We start from the raw sequence: 23,848 nt of genomic DNA, 5'->3' as shown, positions 1-23,848 counted from the left end.
CAGCGGTCATCTGGTCAGTTTGTGCCCCTTTTTTGGCACTTATTTGTTGTTAAAACATAGGTCTAGCCCCATACATCCAAATTGTTCTCTGGACCTATTCTAAAATGTTTGATTTTGGCAGAAAACCTTCTAAGTCATAAGTCTGCTCTAGTTCCACCCAAACCACGCCTCTAAAATGCCCCCTTGAGATTTAGATGAACAGCAGAGATATCCATCTAGAAAATAGGTTTTGAAAATAGCAAATTGTCAGAGTTTGGTGAGCAAAGCTTCAATCTGCCGCTTTTTGGACATTTATCTTTTTTATGAAAATGAGCTCCTTAGTGGCTGAAAAATGTATAAGATGTGGAGGGTAATTTTACAAAGTGGGAATTCAAATTTCTATCCTGGTTATGTGTAAATATTTAGAATACAAGCATATAGGCACATTGCAAATACATGCTGGATATGTGCCTAAGTGTCTGGGTTTTGTTTTGTTTTTTTATATCTACACACATGTTTGTGAAAGCATATACTGTATTTTCACGCATATAACACGCGCGTTATACACAATTTTACAAACCGTGCATAACCATGCGCGTTATACGCATGAGTGCGTTGTACAAATTTTTTTTACATAGTTTCCCCCCCGACGTCCAATTCATCACCCCGAAGGACCGCTTGCACCCCCACAGCCTCCCCCCCTCCCGCATGGAGAAGCTGCCTACCGTTGTTTCCGGATGCCAGTGAGCCCAGCTGCTTCCTCTGCCGGCGGTCCTGCCCCTTCTCTGAGCCCTGCGCTGCGCTGCTTCCTCTTCCGGCGGTCCCGCCTTAGGGCAGCTTCTCCATGTAGGGCAGGGTAGGCAGCTTCTCCATGCGGGAGGGGGAGGGGGGGAAGGCTGTGGGGGTGCAAGCGGTCCTTTGGGTGGGGGTGCGAGCGGTCCTTCGGAAAGGAGAGTCGGGGCGGGTGAAAGGAGAGTCGGGGCGGCGAGAGGAGAGTCGGGGCGGCGAACGGAGAGTCGGGGCGGTGAGAGGAGAGTCGGGGCGGCATGCGCAGTATACGCATGTGCGCGCTATAGTAAAATTTTTTTACATTAATTTCTGTTCCCCGCGCGCTATACCCGTGTGCGTGTTTTACACGGGTGCACGGTATATGGGTGAAAATACGGTAGTTTGTAGCTAGCCATATGTATATGAGCAGGGTATGAAAGTAGACTAATAACATATGTAATTCACTAAGTTACACATAGTGCATCTCTCTGGAATGTAGGCTCATACAGTTAAATCAGCTCTATGAATGGCATAAGTACAGACTCCTACTGTAGGTGCATAAGAGCATACCTACTTGCTCACCATACACTGCTGTGATTATTAACTCTAAAGTGAGGTGTCTTTCATTGATTCCCTGTAGCTATAAGCCCTTGATGCAGCCTATTTATTGGTGAAATGTGGCCATGTAAGGCCATCCTGGATTCTCTACAAGGAAAACTGTTCCAGCAGTTGGTAATGGAACTCATACAGGATGGGGCCATACTGGACTTAGAGCCAGATTCTGTATAGGACGCCCAGTCTGAGAAGCCGCCTAAGTGACTTTTGAGAATCGCACATGGGCGTCCTATAGAGAATCGCATCTGTCCTTGTGGACAGACACCTAAGCCCGCCTAATAACCCGATTCTCTTACCGGCGTCCATGTCACAGGCGCCGGTTAGAAAATCAGGTTGCCGCTGAGCTTATCGTGGCAAGGGATCTCCTTGCTCCGTTAAGTTTAGCGGCAACCCATCCCCTCCCCCCAAAGACTACCGGCAGGAGGGGTACCTAGTCCCTCCTTCCAGAACCCCTCCAATGATCGCCAGCAAGAAAGATGCCAGTCTCTCCTGCCGGAACCCCCTCCCGAAGGTCGACGGCAGGAGGGATGCCCAGTCCCTGCTGCCGGAACCCCCCACCCCATACATCGAAGGCAGGAGGGATGCTAAGAGGTGCCATAGGCACCCTGGCCAACTGGAATCTTGAGTTCCATTTGCAGAGCATTCTGGGATGCATTGGGAGTGGCCTAAGATTCCAATTAGCCAGATCCCTTAGGCCATTCCCTTGGCCTTAATAATCAATTGCCTGTAATTGCTGTTTATTGATGCTAATTGGCACTAAGTAGCAGTTTCTGAAGTAAATGACTTTAGTCAGGATTCTACAAATTGTGCGTGAAAAATCCATGTGCAACTGTATGAGGGGCCTGGACCTGGGATGGGTATGGGTGGGTCAGAGGAGGGCCTAGCACTTATGCACATGGCTTATGAAATACTATCAGTTACATGTCTGACAGCAGTTAGACACAATCATTTATAACATCCTTTGAGCTAGTATAGGGGCTTGTGCCTAAAGTTAAAAACATAAGAACATAAGAGCTGCCATACTGAGACAGACTACAGCTCAAACAACAAAACAGTTTGTCCCATGTGAAGGGGAAATAGGCGCAGCGCTATTCTATAAAGTAAGCTCCAAAATGAGCACTCTGTATAGGGTAGCAGGTAGCATAAGAACATAAGAATAGCCTTACTGTGGGATCTCTTCATGGAGGTAGTTAGGGGGTGGGCCATTAGTGTGGGCAGACTAGATGGGCCGTGGCCCTTTTCTGCCGTCATGTTCTATGTTTCTATGTTACTGGGTCAAACCAATGGTCCATCTAGGCCAGGGGTCTCAAAGTCCCTCCTTGAGGGCCGCAATCCAGTCAGGTTTTCAGGATTTCCCCAATGAATATGCATTGAAACTAGTGCATGCACAAAGATCTTATGCATATTCATTGGGGAAATCCTGAAAACCTGACTGGATTGCGGCCCTCAAGGAGGGACTTTGAGACCCCTGATCTAGGCCAGTAGCCCGTCTTCATGGTGACCAATCTAGGTCATTAGTACCTGGCAAAAACCCAATTAGTAGCACCGATGACTTCCCTATGAAGAAAGGCTAAAGTGACTAGGTCTCGTCAGCTTGGAGAAGAGACGGCTCAGAGGGGATATGATAGAGGTCTATAAAATAATGAGTGGCGTGGAAAGGGTGGATGTGAATTGCTTGTTCACTCTTTCTAAAAATACTAGGACTAGAGGGCATGCGACGAAGCTACTAAGCTGTAGATTTAAAACAAACCGGAGAAAATATTTCTTCACACAACATATAATTAAACTCTGGAATTTGTTGCCAGAGAATGTAGTGAAATCAGTTAGCAGGGTTTAAAAAAGGCTTGGATAATTTCCTAAAAGAGAAGTCCATAGGCCATTAGTGAGATAACTTGGGGAAATCCACTAATTATTCCCAGGATAAGCAGCATAAAATCTGTTTTGCTATTGGGGATCTAGCTAGATACTTGGAACCTGGGTTGGCCACTGTTGGAAACAGGATACTGAGCTTGGTGGATCTTCGCTTCGGTCTGTTCTTGACTCTGAGTGTGAGGACTTACACCAGATGTAACCTGGTGTAAATCCTGGTTCACAAGTTGTGTGCCCATCACTAGAATTCCATAAGAATGTGTGGAACTTTTCGACATGCCCAGGGCAGACTAGATGGGCCATTTGGCCTTTATCTGCCATCATGTTTTTATGTTTTTATGACCTGCCATGCTCCTCCTATGGCCACGTACCCTTTTGAGGTCAACGCAGTACCAGTTAGCTGACGTTGGTGGAGAAGAATACGGATCAGAAATCTGTGCATAACTCCCAACTGGTGTCAATCAAGTACTTATTAACATCTCGTAATTGTATCAATTAGCCAATAATTGACTCAAGTAATTAAGTTGCACATAGATTGTAAATTTCAGTGCCAGTATGTTGGCACCATATATAGAATTTGAGAGATAGTGTCTATATTTAGAATCTGTCATAGAATAAAGGAGTTGCATTCTTGAATCCTGCTTTAAATGAAAAGATCTGGCATCAGTTTAGGAGCTGAAATTAAATTATTGATTTTAATCAGATTAAAACCTACTAAAATGTTTTTTTTTTTAAACAGAAAACCTTTAGGGAAAAATTCTGTGTCATGGCTAATATTCCAGATATAACACTACCTGTAAAATAAATATGGTAAGCTTGCTGACCTGTGTAGAGGCAAGTATTATCCAAACACAAATGTCTCCTACATTAGATAAGACTTGGAAAATAGTACAATATATCTTCCTATTTCATGGGAATTTAAAACCTCAGTTCCTTTAGCTATATGAATAAATTTTTACTCCTTGATTATGCGTACTGCAAAATAATGTAAAAGATCAACTGTGGCTCTAAATGTTAATTGTGAAATGCTGTGGAAAAAAGTATCAAAATGTTTTGAACTGAGCTAGATTCTAAACTGGAGTCAAACCAGAGAACAAAAGCGAACCACCATTAAAGAGAAAGGTATAGAATTAGTTGTGGAAGAGCTACACCAGTTAAAGTAGGAAGGAGCTTCTCTTATTAATGAAGGAATGCTTCAACTTAAAAGCTGGAGAAACTTTACAAGCAGTGACCAGACCATTCGGGTCTTTATTTGCCGTCATCTACTATGTTACTATGTGACCCATCTGGTGTGAGATGCTCATTGATCTAAAGTCAGTTACCGGTAAATGTATTGAAAACCTTAGGGCTCCTTTTACGTAGGCGCGTTAGGGCCTTAATGCGCGGAATAGTGCGTGCTAGCCGCTACCGCCTCCTTGTGAGCAGGCGGTAGCGCACGCTAATCCGGTGTGTGCGCTGAAAACGTTAGCGCACCTTCGTAAAAGGAGCCCTTAGAGTCACATCTTTGTGCTTCTAATGTTTGAGTTTCATTAAGAATTAATTTGACTGCAAATTTAATAATTTTCTTCCATTTAAATTATCACAAACAATAATATTCACAAAGGGGGAAGTTCTAGAAACTAATTGACAGATGCCATTTAAAATGGCAAAAAAACCCAAAAAACAAAGTCAAAGTGCTTACCAGCACCTAAATAATAGGTGCTGGAATCACGCCTACATAGATGCTTTACAGTGCCTAACACCGCTGCAGGTGTTAGGCACAATAAAGTGCCTACATAGGCGCGATTCACAACAAAGATAGGTGCTGGAAAACCCTGGCCTACATTTCCGGCACCTGTCTTTCCCACGGGCACACTTCATTATATACTGCCATCACGTGATTGACGCTCAATCAGCGGCCGCTTTTTTTTAAGCGGCCACCAATATTGGTGCCATATGGAGAAATCCAGGTTAAAATGTCACTACTAACAGCATCCCGATATCATCGCCTAGATCAGGGGTAGGCAATTCCGGTTCTCGAGAGCCGGAGCCAGGTCAGGTTTTCAGGATATCCACAATAAATATGCATGAGATAGATTTGCATCTCAGGGAGGCAGCGCATGCAAATCCATCTCATACATATTCATTATGGAGATCCTGAAAACCTGACCTGGCTCCGGCTCTCGAGGACCGGAATTGCCTACTCCTGGCCTAGATCAGTGGTTCTCAACTCAGTCCTCAGGACACACCTAGCCAGTCAGGTTTCAGAATATCCACAGTGAATATGCATGAGATAAATATGTATGCACCACCTCGGTAGTATGCAAATCTACCTCATGCATATTCATTGTGGATATCCTGAAAACCTGACCTGGCTCCGGCTCTCGAGGACCGGAATTGCCTACCCTGGCCTAGATCAGTGGTTCTCAACTCAGTCCTCAGGACACACCTAGCCAGTCAGGTTTCAGAATATCCACAGTGAATATGCATGAGATAAATATGTATGCACCACCTCGGTAGTATGCAAATCTCCCTCATGCATATTCATTGTGGATATCCTGAAAACCTGACCTGGTTCCGGCTCTCGAGGACCGGAATTGCCTACCCTGGCCTAGATCAATGGTTCTCAACTCAGTCCTGAGGACACACCTAGCCAGTCAGGTTTCAGAATATCCACAGTGAATATGCATGAGATAAATATGTATGCACCACCTCGGTAGTATGCAAATCTCCCTCATGCATATTCATTGTGGATATCCTGAAAACCTGACCTGGCTCCGGCTCTCGAGGACCGGAATTGCCTACCCTGGCCTAGATCAGTGGTTCTCAACTCAGTCCTCAGGACACACCTAGCCAGTCAGGTTTCAGAATATCCACAGTGAATATGCATGAGATAAATATGTATGCACCACCTCGGTAGTATGCAAATCTCCCTCATGCATATTCATTGTGGATATCCTGAAAACCTGACTTGGCTCCGGCTCTCGAGGACTGGAATTGCCTACCCTGGCCTAGATCAGTGGTTCTCAACTCAGTCCTCAGGACACACCTAGCCAGTCAGGTTTCAGAATATCCACAGTGAATATGCATGAGATAAATATGTATGCACCACCTCGGTAGTATGCAAATCTCCCTCATGCATATTCATTGTGGATATCCTGAAAACCTGACCTGGCTCCGGCTCTCGAGGACCGGAATTGCCTACCCTGGCCTAGATCAGTGGTTCTCAACTCAGTCCTCAGGACACACCTAGCCAGTCAGGTTTCAGAATATCCACAGTGAATATGCATGAGATAAATATGTATGCACCACCTCGGTAGTATGCAAATCTCCCTCATGCATATTCATTGTGGATATCCTGAAAACCTGACCTGGCTCCGGCTCTCGAGGACCGGAATTGCCTACCCTGGCCTAGATCAGTGGTTCTCAACTCAGTCCTCAGGACACACCTAGCCAGTCAGGTTTCAGAATATCCACAGTGAATATGCATGAGATAAATATGTATGCACCACTTCGGTAGTATGCAAATCTCCCTCATGCATATTCATTGTGGATATCCTGAAGACCTGGCTCCGGCTCTCGAGGACCGGAATTGCCTACCCTGGCCTAGATCAGTGGTTCTCAACTCAGTCCTCAGGACACATCTAGCCAGTCAGGTTTCAGAATATCCACAGTGAATATGCATGAGATAAATATGTATGCACCACCTCGGTAGTATGCAAATCTCCCTCATGCATATTCATTGTGGATATCCTGAAAACCTGACCTGGCTCCGGCTCTCGAGGACCGGAATTGCCTACCCTGGCCTAGATCAGTGGTTCTCAACTCAGTCCTCAGGACACACCTAGCCAGTCAGGTTTCAGAATATCCACAGTGAATATGCATGAGATAAATATGTATGCACCACCTCGGTAGTATGCAAATCTCCCTCATGCATATTCATTGTGGATATCCTGAAAACCTGACCTGGCTCCGGCTCTCGAGGACCGGAATTGCCTACCCTGGCCTAGATCAGTGGTTCTCAACTCAGTCCTCAGGACACACCTAGCCAGTCAGGTTTCAGAATATCCACAGTGAATATGCATGAGATAAATATGTATGCACCACCTCGGTAGTATGCAAATCTCCCTCATGCATATTCATTGTGGATATCCTGAAAACCTGACCTGGCTCCGGCTCTCGAGGACTGGAATTGCCTACCCTGGCCTAGATCAGTGGTTCTCAACTCAGTCCTCAGGACACACCTAGCCAGTCAGGTTTCAGAATATCCACAGTGAATATGCATGAGATAAATATGTATGCACCACTTCGGTAGTATGCAAATCTCCCTCATGCATATTCATTGTGGATATCCTGAAGACCTGGCTCCGGCTCTCGAGGACCGGAATTGCCTACCCTGGCCTAGATCAGTGGTTCTCAACTCAGTCCTCAGGACACATCTAGCCAGTCAGGTTTCAGAATATCCACAGTGAATATGCATGAGATAAATATGTATGCACCACCTCGGTAGTATGCAAATCTCCCTCATGCATATTCATTGTGGATATCCTGAAAACCTGACCTGGCTCCGGCTCTCGAGGACCGGAATTGCCTACCCTGGCCTAGATCAGTGGTTCTCAACTCAGTCCTCAGGACACACCTAGCCAGTCAGGTTTCAGAATATCCACAGTGAATATGCATGAGATAAATATGTATGCACCACCTCGGTAGTATGCAAATCTCCCTCATGCATATTCATTGTGGATATCCTGAAAACCTGACCTGGCTCCGGCTCTCGAGGACCGGAATTGCCTACCCTGGCCTAGATCAGTGGTTCTCAACTCAGTCCTCAGGACACACCTAGCCAGTCAGGTTTCAGAATATCCACAGTGAATATGCATGAGATAAATATGTATGCACCACCTCGGTAGTATGCAAATCTCCCTCATGCATATTCATTGTGGATATCCTGAAAACCTGACCTGGCTCCGGCTCTCGAGGACCGGAATTGCCTACCCTGGCCTAGATCAGTGGTTCTCAACTCAGTCCTCAGGACACACCTAGCCAGTCAGGTTTCAGAATATCCACAGTGAATATGCATGAGATAAATATGTATGCACCACCTCGGTAGTATGCAAATCTCCCTCATGCATATTCATTGTGGATATCCTGAAGACCTGGCTCCGGCTCTCGAGGACCGGAATTGCCTACCCTGGCCTAGATCAGTGGTTCTCAACTCAGTCCTCAGGACACACCTAGCCAGTCAGGTTTCAGAATATCCACAGTGAATATGCATGAGATAAATATGTATGCACCACTTCGGTAGTATGCAAATCTCCCTCATGCATATTCATTGTGGATATCCTGAAGACCTGGCTCCGGCTCTCGAGGACCGGAATTGCCTACCCTGGCCTAGATCAGTGGTTCTCAACTCAGTCCTCAGGACACATCTAGCCAGTCAGGTTTCAGAATATCCACAGTGAATATGCATGAGATAAATATGTATGCACCACCTCGGTAGTATGCAAATCTCCCTCATGCATATTCATTGTGGATATCCTGAAAACCTGACCTGGCTCCGGCTCTCGAGGACCGGAATTGCCTACCCTGGCCTAGATCAGTGGTTCTCAACTCAGTCCTCAGGACACACCTAGCCAGTCAGGTTTCAGAATATCCACAGTGAATATGCATGAGATAAATATGTATGCACCACCTCGGTAGTATGCAAATCTCCCTCATGCATATTCATTGTGGATATCCTGAAAACCTGACCTGGCTCCGGCTCTCGAGGACCGGAATTGCCTACCCTGGCCTAGATCAGTGGTTCTCAACTCAGTCCTCAGGACACACCTAGCCAGTCAGGTTTCAGAATATCCACAGTGAATATGCATGAGATAAATATGTATGCACCACCTCGGTAGTATGCAAATCTCCCTCATGCATATTCATTGTGGATATCCTGAAAACCTGACCTGGCTCCGGCTCTCGAGGACCGGAATTGCCTACCCTGGCCTAGATCAGTGGTTCTCAACTCAGTCCTCAGGACACACCTAGCCAGTCAGGTTTCAGAATATCCACAGTGAATATGCATGAGATAAATATGTATGCACCACCTCGGTAGTATGCAAATCTCCCTCATGCATATTCATTGTGGATATCCTGAAGACCTGGCTCCGGCTCTCGAGGACCGGAATTGCCTACCCTGGCCTAGATCAGTGGTTCTCAACTCAGTCCTCAGGACACACCTAGCCAGTCAGGTTTCAGAATATCCACAGTGAATATGCATGAGATAAATATGTATGCACCACCTCGGTAGTATGCAAATCTCCCTCATGCATATTCATTGTGGATATCCTGAAAACCTGACCTGGCTCCGGCTCTCGAGGACCGGAATTGCCTAGATCAGTGGTTCTCAACTCAGTCCTCAGGACACACCTAGCCAGTCAGGTTTCAGAATATCCACAGTGAATATGCATGAGATAAATATGTATGCACCACCTCGGTAGTATGCAAATCTCCCTCATGCATATTCATTGTGGATATCCTGAAAACCTGACCTGGCTCCGGCTCTCGAGGACCGGAATTGCCTACCCTGGCCTAGATCAGTGGTTCTCAACTCAGTCCTCAGGACACACCTAGCCAGTCAGGTTTCAGAATATCCACAGTGAATATGCATGAGATAAATATGTATGCACCACCTCGGTAGTATGCAAATCTCCCTCATGCATATTCATTGTGGATATCCTGAAGACCTGGCTCCGGCTCTCGAGGACCGGAATTGCCTACCCTGGCCTAGATCAGTGGTTCTCAACTCAGTCCTCAGGACACACCTAGCCAGTCAGGTTTCAGAATATCCACAGTGAATATGCATGAGATAGATGTGTAAGCACCACCTCGGTTGCTGAAAATCTGACTGACTAGGTGTCTCGAGGACTGGGTTCAGAATCTCTGACCTAAACAAAATTCTATGAGCACTCAAATTCATAAGGACTTGTGTAGATTATTTCCTGAATGTCTTTTCAACTTATTAAAATATTGCCCAAATTTAAAAGACTGTTACTTCTTAAATCAGATGATGATGGTATCCATGAGTTAGCAGCTAAGATTTAATGCTAAGAGGTGCAAAGCCAAGCATTTGGGTGCAAAAGCCCTAGAGAATGGCATGGTTTAGGGAGTGAAGAACTTTTGCGCATGAAAGAGGAAGGAGCAGGACTTGGGTATGATAGTATGTGTTGATGTTAAGGTGGTTATCAAATCAGAACAAATCGGAACAACTCTGGTCTAAATGGTGTATACGTACTGAGACAAGTAAAGTAAAACCAGATATGCTGATATATGTTAAGGTGGCCAGGCAGGTTGAAAAGGCAAAGATGAAAGCTAGAAGGATGCTTGGGAGCATAGGGAAAGGAATGGTCAGTAGGAAAAAGGAGGTATTTTGAGTCCTCATTTAGAATATTGTGTACAATTCTGGAATCCGCACCTTCAAAAAGATAAACAGGATAGAGACGGTACAGAGGAAGGCTAGTAAAATGTCAGTGGTCTTTGTCATAAGCATAAGGGGACAGACATAAAGATCTAAATAAGTATACTTTGAAATAAAGGAAGGAGAAGGGAGATGTAATAGAGGCGTTTAAATACCTACATGACATAAATGCGCATGATGTGAGTCTCATTGATTTCAAAGGAAACTCTGGAATGTGGGGGCATAGGATAAAAGTGAAAGGGGCTAGGCTCAGAAATAAGCTCAGAAAAAAACTTTTCATGGAAATGGTGGTGAATCAGTGGCGTAGCTAGGGTGAGAGGCGCCTGGGCGGTGGCGCCCCTCTCCCACTCCTTCCCAGATCCCGCCTGCTGCCTGAGATGGTATGTAGAAGATCTGAGTATTCTGGAGAGAATTGTCACCAGTGACGAGACATGGGTGCATTTCTATGACCCAGAGGGCAATAGACAAAGCATGATTAAGTAAATGAAGCAGTGCTCACCTGGCTTTGGGAGTATCAAAAAAACTTCTTCTCTGCAGGAATGCCAAAGCTAGTTGAATGGTACAATGCGTCGTCTTGCAGGGGGACATGTGGAAAAGTGATATGTTCAATTGCTCACAGTTACTTCTATTATAGCCATTAAATGTATTTTGCCTTTACTTTTTGATTTAGCCTCGTATAAGTCTCTGGTGAGGCCCCATTAGGAATACTGTGTACAGTTTTGGAGACCATACCTTCAAAAAGATATAAATAGGTTGTAGTTGGTCCAGAGGACTCCTACAAAATTGGTTAGTAGTCTTTGTCATAAATTGTATGGTGGTCAAACCTAGAGACCTCAATGTGTATAATCTGGAAAAAAGATGGGAGAGAGGGAATATAGAAACATGATGGTAGATAAAGGCCAAATGGCCCATCTGGTCTGCCGTCTGCAGTAACCATTATCTCTTCCTCTCTCTAAGAGATCCCATGTGCCTATCCCATGCCTTCTTGAATTCAGACACAATCTCTGTCTCCACCACTTCTTCTAGGAGACTGTTCCACACATCAACCCTTTCTGTAAATGCCGGAGATGGTGATGGAGACAAAGACTTTATCTGATTTTAAGATAGGGTGGGACAAACATGTGGAATCTCTTAGGGAGAGAAGGAGATAGTGGATGCTGTGGATAGGCAGACTGGATGGGCCATTTGGCCTTTATTTGCCATCTTATTTCTGTGTTTCTATAGTCCCAGAAATGGTCTAAACTTTCCCTTCCAGTTCTGAAGCTTATACCACAGTCCTCAGTAACAGGGCTAGGATCTTTCCCCATACAATTCACCATACAAATATATCAAACCACAAAATTTAAAGAAAGCAGATATAAATTCGAACTGTAAACTGACAGTTCCCATTTGTTACATTAAAAAAATAAGATGCTTTTTTTGTACTTTTTTGTCTGGCCATTTTATTCATGTTTGTCAGTCTGCTTTCCTGTCTTAGACTGGAAACCCTTGAAACAGAGTTATCTGCCATGTCTTCCCTCCCTTTTTGTCTTCTTCACTTCCTCTTCTACATATTCAGTATCTCTGATTTTGATTTTATTTTTCCTTTCAAAGTTTTCATTTAGTTTTCTGCCTATTTTCTCAGATTTCATTTATTTGTACTATCCAGTCTTCAGTCTTCCTCTCTTTATTACATCTGCCTGCAGCTTTCCCCCTTCCTCCCCTTAGCCCCATTCCTCATTCTCCTTCCAGTTTTTATGTCAACACTCCCCTGCTCCCAGCTTCTCCTCCCCTCCATTCAGCACCTCCTCTCATTCTGTCTCTTCCCCTCTGAATAGTACCCCTCTCTCTTTTCCCTTAGTAAAAGGATTCCACAGTTTACTACCCCTGTCATTTCCAAAGATACCAACTTGTATGAGAACAAGACCATTAATTCACAAGAGATTCCATAAGTTAATGGTCTCTAAAGAACCTCATGGAACATTATTTTAAACTATTTGTATTCCAGTTTTTGCTGTGAATTTAATTCATTTTAATGATATAAAACTCTCCATAATATGTATGGGCAAATAATAAGAATCATCTGAAATCCAAGTTTCATTTAAGTTAATAGAAAAATGGGTCAAACTGTTAAGCAGTGAAAGGAAATCGGATTTTCCTGCATGTAATGTTGAATTAATACAAGGAAGAAATAAAACGTCCTCAAAAGCAGATGCTAATTGCATATTCTTGCTAGCCTTTCTCTTTTTATCTATGTAATGAGGCTGGGACCTGGCATGAAAACATTCATAGAAAAAGTAGGTCAGCGTACTCATACTTCTGCTTTAAATTTCTATTAAATTTCAAGTTAAAGACCACTGCATAGTATTTTTAAAGTGTAGATAATTTTTGTTAACAGGAAAGGTTAGACAAAGAGATTATAGAATAAATTAGCTAGTCCTGAACTTGTATGATGCACCCTTTCAATGAAATATAAGCACCGGTATACGTTGTTAGAATGTTGAGAATGGCATTCTGGTTCAAATATCACCAACCTTTTACTACACAACAGGCGTGGGCACACTACAGCCCATGGAATGTTTATCTGGTTTGTTTTTCCTTAAAGAAAAAAAAAAAAGCCACATCTTCTATTTATCAGCCCATTGATATTGAAGCATACTATTTGCCAATGGCAATATTATCTGTAAACTCATATCTCTAGAATATGACACCTTATATGGCCTCATTTATACCAACTATTAAAGTTTACAACTCCCTTTCTCCGTCTGTCATAAGAACATAAGAATTGCCTTATTGGGATAGACTGAAGATCCATCCAGCCCAGATTATAGAAGTATACTTATAATATGTGACCAGAAGGGGGTGCTCATTCCCTCCCCCCACATCCCACACACTTGCGTCTTAAACCGCTCTGAAGTGACCTGTTCTGGTTGTTTCAGGAACGGACTTCTCAAACTTCTAAGAGTGCTAGTCATACCTCTAACCTCTGAAATACTGAGGCCAGTAGTTTAGAAGACTAAACACTTTAACTTTCTGATAAACATAAATATAAAGAAAAAAAACTAGATAGTTACTCTATAGCTCTGCCAATTGCTGAATAAATACATAATTGCTCACCAGGTCTTCTACTACTACACATATCCCTTGTTATTCGCGGGGGATAGGGGCAGAGCCGGACCGTGAATAGGGAAATATCGCGAATATCCAGCTCTGACCCACCCTCGCCTCCCTCCCGCCTTCCCCCGGCATCCCGGCCTTACCTGGTGGTCTAGCGGGCTTTCGGCGCAGGAGTGATCTTCCTACGCTCCTGCCCTGTGCAGATCGCCAATAGGAAATGGCTGTGGGGAGTTCCCATAGTCTCTCGAGACTATGACGGGAACTCCCCACAGCCATTTTCTATTGGCGATTTATACAGGGCAGGAGCGTAGGAAGATCGCTCCAGCCCCGAAAGCCCGCTAGACCACCGGGTAAGGCCGGGATGCCGGGGGGAAGGCAAAAATATGGGTTTGTTTTTTTCCCCTCCCCCCCAAAAAAATCACGATTATGTGAAATCGCGAGTGCGGAAACCGCAAATGGGGAGGGGGAAGTGTACTGCTACTAGTACTACTTAGGGCTACTTTTACAAAGGTGCGCTAGCGGTTTTAATGCGTGCTAAAATGCTACATGCGCTAGCCGCTACCGCCTCCTTTTAAGCAGGTGGCAGTTTTTCAGCTAGCGCACACGCACACTAATTGTGTGCGTGCGCTAAAAAACGCTAGAGCACCTTCTGTGATGCACAGGGAGGAGCCTAAGGTCCTGATTGGCTCAAACACATTAGGCCCCTCCCTTTTTTAGACCAGGCAGAATAGAAGTGTCTAAATTAATTTGACCAAGCATGATACACTTCAGTACATAAGATCAGTGAAATTACAATGTAATTCTAAGAAAAAAAAGTGTGTGTGTATGGGGGGGGGGGGAGGCGGTAGCCTGTATGGAGTGACATGTGACCTTAGCCACATTAAAGGGCAGACTAGATGAGCCATTTCTATGTTTACCTGCAATCATCTACTATGTTATATTCATTTGGACGAAATCAGAACTGGCTCAGTTCTGTTTAGTCAGTATATTAACCAAAGAGGCAGGACATTCCTGGTCTGGTAATACAGTATTGTTAGGTCTGAGGCTGCAGGATGTAGCTAATGCACCTTTATCTCCAAAGAAAGTAATGAAGTGAAAAATACCCAGCCCACTGGTCATTGTTATCCCAGTACTCTAAAGTATCAGATTTATAGCTGCAGATCTTATGCTTCAGTAAACTTGCTTTTACTTTGCATTTATAGCCTACTCAGGCATACTCGTTTGGGTTTTTTTTTCACTTTTACCCATTTATTTTGTACATATGAAATGTCTGGCAGTACTTGGAAGGAGAATTGTAATTGTATGCCAGAACAGCAGGTTACAATTGTTGAACAACTTTATTTTAGTGTCTTCCCCACAGGGAAGTACTAGGTAATAGGGGACTCTCCTATTAATTTTATTTATGATCAAGAAACAAAGCTTAGCCTGGACCGAGATTAAAACTGTATCAGTAGAAGCTTCTGCTATGCTATAAAACAAAATTGTATGAGCTGTATTATCCTATGGACTTGGTATTCACTTTCACTCCTCCAGGGTTGTCAGTGCATGAGAGAGATTTGCATGCTTCTTATTCCCAGTGTAAGCAAATTTCTCTCTCATATATATTCATTAGGGATATCCTAAAATACCTGACCCATTGGCAGCCCTCAAGGACTAGGAATAAAAGACAAATCTCCTGTGATATACGAGGGATGTGGAAAAGTCCTCAGCCCAACCAACTAACTTCCTAAATTCTGAATGTTATTTTGCCACTATAGCTGAAAAGAGTGTTATATTATTTCGTTAAGTGCCAATTTGCAGAAACAAAATTCTATGTTTTGACATTGTATCAGATCATTGATTGAACCATATCCACATCATTCTCTTCTTGATTGAGCCGAGAACTTTCAGCACCCCCCTCCCTCCCTCCTTGTATCACCTACCAGGACAGGTTTGTGGTATTATGCATGGGAATATTACATGAAATAGATTGTGAAGCCGTGGAATAAGCCATTGATGGGGGGGGGGGGGGGGGGGAAGGAGCACCTCCTTGGAAGTCACGGCACAAGAAGCTGGGGCATTGGTGCTTGAATGCACATGCTGATTTCTGCAGGAAGGAAGCAGCAAGAGGAGGAGAGTGTCAGCACTGTATTTATTTAGTAGGGGAAGCTTCGGCATCCCCACCAACAAAATGTATGTTTGACATAGAGGAGGAGGAAGAAGGAGAGAGCAATGTGTTCCCTCCCCCAATCCATTCCTGGACCCCCAGAATTGAAGGACAGATTATGGCCCTGTTGTTTGTATTTCTGATTGGACTGCAAATGTATTTTTTAATCTAATGATACTTTAGACATATGCAATGGAACACATTATGGAGCTCATTTTCAAAAAAGAAAAACGTCCAAAAAGTGGTGTAAAGGGGCAGATGAACATTTTTCTCACCAGACCTTTCCAATTCACTATTTTTAAAACCTGTTTTTAGGCAGATTTCTATGTTTATCTGCATTTCATCTAAATTTCAAGGGGGGGGTGTGTTAGAGGTGTGGTGTGGGTGGGACTAGGGTGGGCTTATGACCTGGATGTTTTTCTGCCATAATCAATCATTTAAGAATACGTCCAGGAAGTCTGGGGCTGAACCTGCTATAACAAAGAATAGGTGCCACAAAGGAGCCCAAACTGATCAGATGACCATTACACACTCCCCCGGTAGTCATTGGCCCCTCCCACCTCTCAAAGATGTGAATGAAACAGCACACACCTGCCTGTGTGACAGCTTCAGATAATATGGCCAGTCCTATTAGAGCAGCAAGCAGGTTTCTGGAGTAGCCTGGTGGGCAGTGTAATGAACCATAGAGATGGGAACTCAGTCGCATACTCTAACCACTACACTTATGATGGAATTTGTGAGCCTCTAAACCCCATCCTAATCCCACAGTATCCACATATAGGTGTCGCCTGCAAGTATAAGGGCTATTATTGTGGTATACATTTGGGTACAGTGGATTTTGGGTAGATTATGGACAGCTCATCATACAATATAAGGGGGCTATGGTGAGATGTGTACCTGGGACTTTTTATGTGAGGTGCACTGCAGTGTGCCACAGACTGCTCTGCTGGGATGTCTGTGTGGACAGTCTGCTGAGAAGTCTACTCCCTCCTACATCCCAATGGTTTGCGCAATGCATTTTTGTTTTGGATGTGTTTATTATTTTTTTCAAAAATGGTTCAAAAAGATAGGCACAAAAAAGATAGGCGCAAAAATAGTTCAAAAAGATGAGCACAAACACATTCATTTTCAAAAAAGAAAGACGTTTTGCAGTTTCAAAAACAGGCATGTTTGGTACTGGATTTTTGTGGGGTTCTGCAAAAAGTCTAAACTCATATTGTCGTGTTCTGCAAAACATCAAGCGTCATACTGAAAATGCTCCTCCATTTGGGCTATTCCTACTTCTCTTGCTCTAGAAATGCTCCATTCTATCTTTCCTACCACTGAAGTATCCATCATAAAGGTTTTGCAAGGCTGTAGCAAGCTCAAACTAGACTCAGTGCAATTGCACATCATGGTGATGCCCCCCTCCTCCCTGCAGCACAGAATGTCTCACTGCTTCCTTCTCGCTCCAACACAGAATCTAAACCTGTCACTTTCCTAGCTCTCCGTTCCCCCCCCCCCCTTTTCAAACCATCTAGTCAGGGCTCGCAAACCGATTGGTACACGATCGGTTTGCTTAGTGAAACTAGCCATTTGTTTCACAGCCTTGAGATCCTCTAACACTATCATGCCAAGGTTCTACTCTCAGTCTGTGTATATCAGCTTCTCCCACCTTCGCATATACAGCTCCTTTGGATTTTTACTCCCCAAGTGCATTATTCTGCACTTCTTCACATTAAATATCAACTGCCAAGCATTAAACCATTCTTCTAACTTTTGCAGATCTTTTCTCATGTATTCTATTCCCTCTGGTGTGTCTGCTCTATTGCAAATCTTCATGTCCTCTGCAAAAAAATCATACATTTCCTTCTAATCCTTCAGAAATATCACTTACAAATATATTGAACAGAATGGGCCCCAGTATCAATCCCTGAGACATGCCACTGCTCATCTTTCTTTCAGCTGAGCAAATTCCATTTACCACCACTCTCTGTCCTCTTGTCAGTCAACCAGTTTCTAATCCAGTTTATTGATGAGCTACCTAAGAACAGTACCGGGAAGAGCTTTGGATTCTTGCCCAGAAATAGCTAAGAAGAAGAAGAAAAAACCCCAAAACCAACAAATTTTTAGATTGAATCAAGTTGGGCAGACTAGATGGACCATTCGGGTCTTTATCTGCCGTCATCTACTATGTTATGTTACTATGTAAAGATCATGCTCAAAAGCACAGCTATGCTCCATGTACAAGGCACTACCAGGTCCCACCCCTTTTGATGCACACTTCCTGCTGCTGTGTGGGCAGAACCCGGTAGTACCTGGAACATGGATAGGGTTATCAGATGTCTGGAAAAACCTGAACTTGTCCTCTTTTTAGAGGACTGTCTGGGTGCCCAGATGGACCTTCCAAAACCCAGTAGTTTGTCCGGGTTTTGGAAAGCCCCGACCTTCTGGCTGCATCTGGAGGGCCTCTGAGTATGCACAGATGATGTCACATGCATCCGTGCATGCTCGAAGACCCTCAGACTGCAGCCCAGAAGTCGGAAAAAAAAAGATGAGACTTTGGGGGGGCAGGGGTAGAATGGGGCGTGGGTAGTGGTAGAATGGGCTGGGGCAGCACAGGATGGGGCCATGTGTACGGGTTTCTCCGGACAAAAATTTGGGAAGCCTAACTTGGAACATCACTGGCCTAATAAAAACCACAAGAGAGAGCAGAAAAATACTGTAATAACCAAACACACTTCTACTTATCATCGGAAACAAAATAGGCACATACTTGCATCACAATCACTAATGCAGGGGCACTACAACAAGTGTTTGTGAAACACTTATGTACCTGTTTTGTTTCTGATGACAAGTAGATGTGTGTTCGGTTATTGCATGGAGCATCACTGTACATGATCAGAGGATTCTGTTTCTAATGTGGGGTATATTCCAAGAAGTAGGAAACCCACACAGAAATTCACTCTGTAGACCTAAAGAAAATAGCATTTTAAGAGGACTCTGAAAGATTGTGTTAGCATTCCCTCTAGTGTGCTAGTATGGATTTATGTCCAAGAAATGTATATGTCGGATTATTTCCAGTAAAGAAGCTGAAGTTTAAGTAAAGATTTTATTTCTTGGGAATATTGCTACTGACTTAGTGTTTTCTTATGAAAGTCATAAGCCGTAAGACCCTGAAAACAAATTCTCCTTCCCCTGTTTGGAACAGACCCAGGATATAGTGAGTTCTGTCAGAAAAAAACTCTGTGGAGTGACGATGTTCCCAAATGGACTTTATTTGAAAGTATCAAAGTTCCAAAGGTACACTGAAATCATCCACATAAAATAATTCCATCCACATAAAAGTAAATCATCCACATAAGAGCCTTAAAGGACCTAGTCCGCTAGGGATACAGGACCCAACATGGTCCGCGTTTCGACAAAAAGTCTTTTTCAGGGGTCCCTGGGGGTCCTATAAAGGTGAGTACGTGGGAAACAATTGTGTGGTGAACCGGAAGTGAGACACTGCTTGCATTTGCATAAGAACATAAGAACATAAGCAGTGCCTCCGCCGGGTCAGACCATAGGTCCATCCTGCCCAGCAGTCCGCTCCCGCGGCGGCCCAAACAGGTCACGACCTGTCCAAATCACCAGAAGGGGCCCCCATGCCACCTTGGTTTCCTATTGAGTCCTATCTTCCCATCAAAGTCCTAGCCCTCCGGTCTTGCACATGCACGACCTGGTCGGGTTTCTATACTTATTTTCTGGTTAGCTTTCTCAGTATCCCACGATCCCTTTATCCCTCAGGAATCCGTCCAGTCTCTGTTTGAATCCTTGTATCGTACTCTGCCCAATCACGTCCTCCGGTAGCGCATTCCAAGTGTCCACGACCCTTTGGGTGAAAAAAAACTTCCTTGCATTCGTTTTGAACCTATCTCCCTTCAGTTTCTCTGAATGCCCCCTCGTACCTGTTGTCCCCTTCAGCCTGAAGAATCTGTCCCTATCCACCCTCTCTATGCCCCTCATGATCTTGAAGGTCTCTATCATATCACCCCTGAGCCTCCTTTTTTCCAGAGAGAAGAGCCCCAGCCTATCCAACCTCTCGGCATATGGGCAGTGTTCCAGCCCTCTTACCAGTTTCGTTGCTCTCCTTTGGACTCTCTCGAGTACCGCCATGTCCTTCTTGAGGTACGGCGACCAATATTGAACGCAATATTCCAGATGCGGACGCACCATCGCTCGATACAGTGGCAAGATGACTTCCCTCGTCCTGGTTGTTATGCCCCTTTTTATGATGCCCAGCATCCTGTTTGCTTTTTTTGAGGCCGCTGCGCACTGTGCAGATGGCTTCAGTGATGCATCCACCAGCACTCCCAAGTCTCTCTCAAGACTGCTTTCTCCCAACAATGCCCCCCCCAATTTGTAGTTGAACAACGGGTTTTTTTTCCCTATATGCATGACCTTGCATTTTTCCACGTTAAAGCGCATTTGCCATTTGTTCGCCCAGTCTTCCAGCTTGTCTAGGTCCCTTTGCAGGTCCTCACACTCCTCCCTGGAGCTAACTCTGCCGCACAGTTTGGTATCGTCTGCAAATTTTATAACCTCGCACTTTGCCTCCTTTTCCAGGTCATTGATAAATATGTTGAAGAGTAACGGCCCCAGCACCGATCCCTGCGGCACACCGCTCGTGACTCCCCGCCAGTCAGAATATTGGCCCTTTACTCCGACCCTCTGCAGTCTACCCGACAACCAGTGCTCTATCCATCGGTGCACATCCCCTCCCACCCCGTGGTTCCACAGCTTCCTAAGCAGCCTTTCATGTGGCACCTTGTCGAAAGCCTTTTGAAAATCGAGGTAAATGATGTCGATGGGTTCCCCATTGTCCACCCGACTGCTTATTCCCTCAAAGAAGTACAGAAGGTTCGTTAAGCATGACCTTCCCTTACAGAATCCGTGCTGGCTTGTTCTCAGTAGGCCATTTCTCTCAATGTGCTCGCAAATGCCGTCCTTTATTATAGCTTCCACCATCTTCCCTATAATTGAAGTCAGGCTCACCGGCCTGTAGTTCCCGGGGTCACCCCTCGATCCCTTTTTGAAGATAGGTGTGACATTCGCCAATTTCCAGTCCTCTGGTACCTCTCCAGTTTTCAAGGATAGGTTACAAACATGCTGGATTGTGCCCGCTATTTCTTGTCTTAGCTCCTTCAGAACCCTCGGGTGGATCCCGTCCGGACCCGGTGATTTGCCGCATTTTAACCTGTCTATCTGTTTGAGGACATCCTCTTTACTTACCTCTATGTGCTCCAATTTCTCAGCCTGTTCCCCACTCATGAGCTCCTCTGAGTCCGGTATATTAGATGTGTCTTCTCTCGTGAAAACCGACGAGAAGAACGTGTTCAGCCTCTCAGCTACCTCTTTATCCTCTTTAATCACTCCCCTCCTATCCCCATCGTCCAGCGGCCCCACCTCCTCTCTCGCTGGTCGTTTCCCCTTTACGTAACTGAAGAATGCCTTGAAGTTTTTCGCCTCCCTGGCCAGCCCCTCTTCGTATTTCCCTTTTGCTTTTCTAACCTCTCGGTGGCATTCTTTTTGGCATTTCCTGTGCGCCTGGTGATTTTCCTCCGTTGGATCCTTTTTCCATCTCCGGAAGGATACTTTTTTGTCGTTTATTGCCCTCTTTACTTCTGCTGAGATCCAAATCGGGTCCTTTGACCGCTTGTTCTTGCAGCCTTTCCTGAAACTGGGGACGTACATTTTTTGTGCTTCCTGTAGGGTGTCCCTGAATAGGGTCCAGGCGCTTTCCACAGAAATCAGCTATCCCCAGTGCATAACCCCACTGCTGCCATTACCCTTCTTTTGGTTTCAGCACATACGAGTGTTCCCACTATCTTATATAATATCTTTTAGACTCAATACAAAATAACCAATTCCTAATTCACAACTGAACATTGCCTCCTATCCCATGAGTCTAATTTTCTCAGGAGTCTCTTATGAGGAACTTTGTCAAAAAATTTCTGAAAATCTAGATACACTACATCAACTGGCTCACCTTTATCCACATGTTTATTCACATCTTCAAAGAAGTCAAGAAAATTGGTGAGACAAGACCTCCCTTGGCTGAACCCATGCTGGCTCTGTCCCATTAAATCATGTTTGTATATGTGTTCCACAAATTTATGTTTTATAATTGATTCCATTACTTTGCTCGGCACTGAAGTCAGGCTAACCAGCCTGTAACTTCCTGGATTTCCCCTGGAACCCTTTTTAAAAATTGCCCACCCTCCAATCTTCAAGTACTACAGATGATTTTAGTAACAAGTTACAGATCACTAACAGCAGGTCAGCAATTTTATGTTTAAGTTCTTTCAGTACCCTAGGATGTATACCATCCAGTTAAGGTGATTTATCACTTTTTAACTTGTCAATTTGGCTTAGTACATCTCCAGATTCACCAAGATTTTCTTCAGTTCCTCCTCCTCCTCCTCACCCTTGAAAAACATTAACAGTTCAGGTAGATCTCTTACATCTTCTTCCATAAAGACCGAAGCAAAGAATTCATTCAGTCTCTTCGTTATGGCCTTATCCTCCCTGAGTACCCCTTTTGCTCTTTCATTATCCAACGGTCCCATGAATTCCCTCATAGGTTGTCTGCTTCTGATGTACCTAAAAAAAATTGTTACTATGAGTTTTTGCCTCTATGGCAAGTATCTCGTCATATTCTTTCTTAGCTTCCTTTATCAGTGCTTTGCATCTAACTTGCCAGTGTTTATGTCTCTTCTTATTTTCTTCATTTTGATCCTTTTTCCATTCTTTAAAGGATGTCTTTATTGGGATCCTTTAGCCTCTTTCATTTCACCTTTTAGCCATAACGGCTCTTGTTTCTTCGTTTCCACCTTTTTTAAAAACATGGAATGCATCTGGTCTGAGCTTTCACAATGGTATTTTTAAATAACATCCATGCCTGGTTTACAGTACTAACCTTTGCCACCAATCCTTTTAGCTTCTTTTAAACTATTTTCCTCATTTTATCATGGTTGCCCTTTCAAAAATTAAATGCCGCTACAATAGATTTTTTTTTTTTTAGCAATGTCACTCGGATAGCTCACATTTGATCACATTATGATCACTGTTTCCCAGCTGACCCAACACAGTTACCTCCTGTACTCCTGTATTCCACTAAGGACCAAATCTAAAATGCCTCCTCTAGTCAGTTCCTGGACCAGTTGCTCCAAGAAGCAGTCATTTATGACGTCTAGGAATTTTACCTCCCTAGCACTCCCTGATGTAACATTTGTCCAGTCAATGTTGGAATGCCCTAACTTTTTATTTGAGGCTTGAATGATCCTTTTCTAAATTCAAGTCTCAGCTTAAAATGTATTATTTCTTCCTGGCATTTCCTCCTGATTCTGGAAATAATTAATCTGTTTATTTCCTTCCTGCACTGTGATTTGGCATCCTGGAAACATTTCATATACTGCTTTAACTAAACAAGAATACAGCAGCTAGAAATTGACCTTTGTTCATACTGTAATTTTTTCTTCTCCCCACTACCCTTTTAAATCTTCGGATTGTCTTGCTTTTTTAATATTAGTCTTTTCTCCTTTTCCCCTCCCCAGTCAATGTATTTTTTTACTCTTTAAGGCACTTAGATTTCATTTTGAAAATTTTACAGTATAGCAAATAAACCTAACCTGAACCTACAGAATTATTCCTAAAGTGCCATTATAAAAATGTATACCTCTTAGGTTGCAGATCATCCTGAAAAGGGTGAGGGATTTTTTTTTCAATGTGAATAAGATGGCATAATGGAGTTGAGACGAAATCTTTAAGGCTAACTGATTTTCCACTAATGGAGATTCCTCCTCCACCACCACCTCCTGGGTAACTCCATAAGAATATAGGATTCTTATCAAACACTCTGACATTTTGATGATTCTTCTACTGGATTTATAATTCTTCATGCTGTTATTGAT

The 23,848-nt window shown here is 43.9% G+C and overlaps 1 protein-coding gene across 4 annotated transcripts in view; it reads left to right on the top strand.

Annotated features, from left to right (window-relative positions):
- Positions 1-23,848, top strand: part of GRID1 (glutamate ionotropic receptor delta type subunit 1) — a 1,864,061-nt gene that overhangs the window by 288,222 nt on the left and 1,551,991 nt on the right. The gene's annotated exons all lie outside the window — the stretch shown is intronic.

Source organism: Geotrypetes seraphini, chromosome 4 (genome assembly GCF_902459505.1).
Source record: "Geotrypetes seraphini chromosome 4, aGeoSer1.1, whole genome shotgun sequence".
Taxonomy (NCBI): Eukaryota; Metazoa; Chordata; class Amphibia; order Gymnophiona; family Dermophiidae; genus Geotrypetes; species Geotrypetes seraphini.
This window is presented reverse-complemented; position numbering and strand designations above follow the sequence as displayed.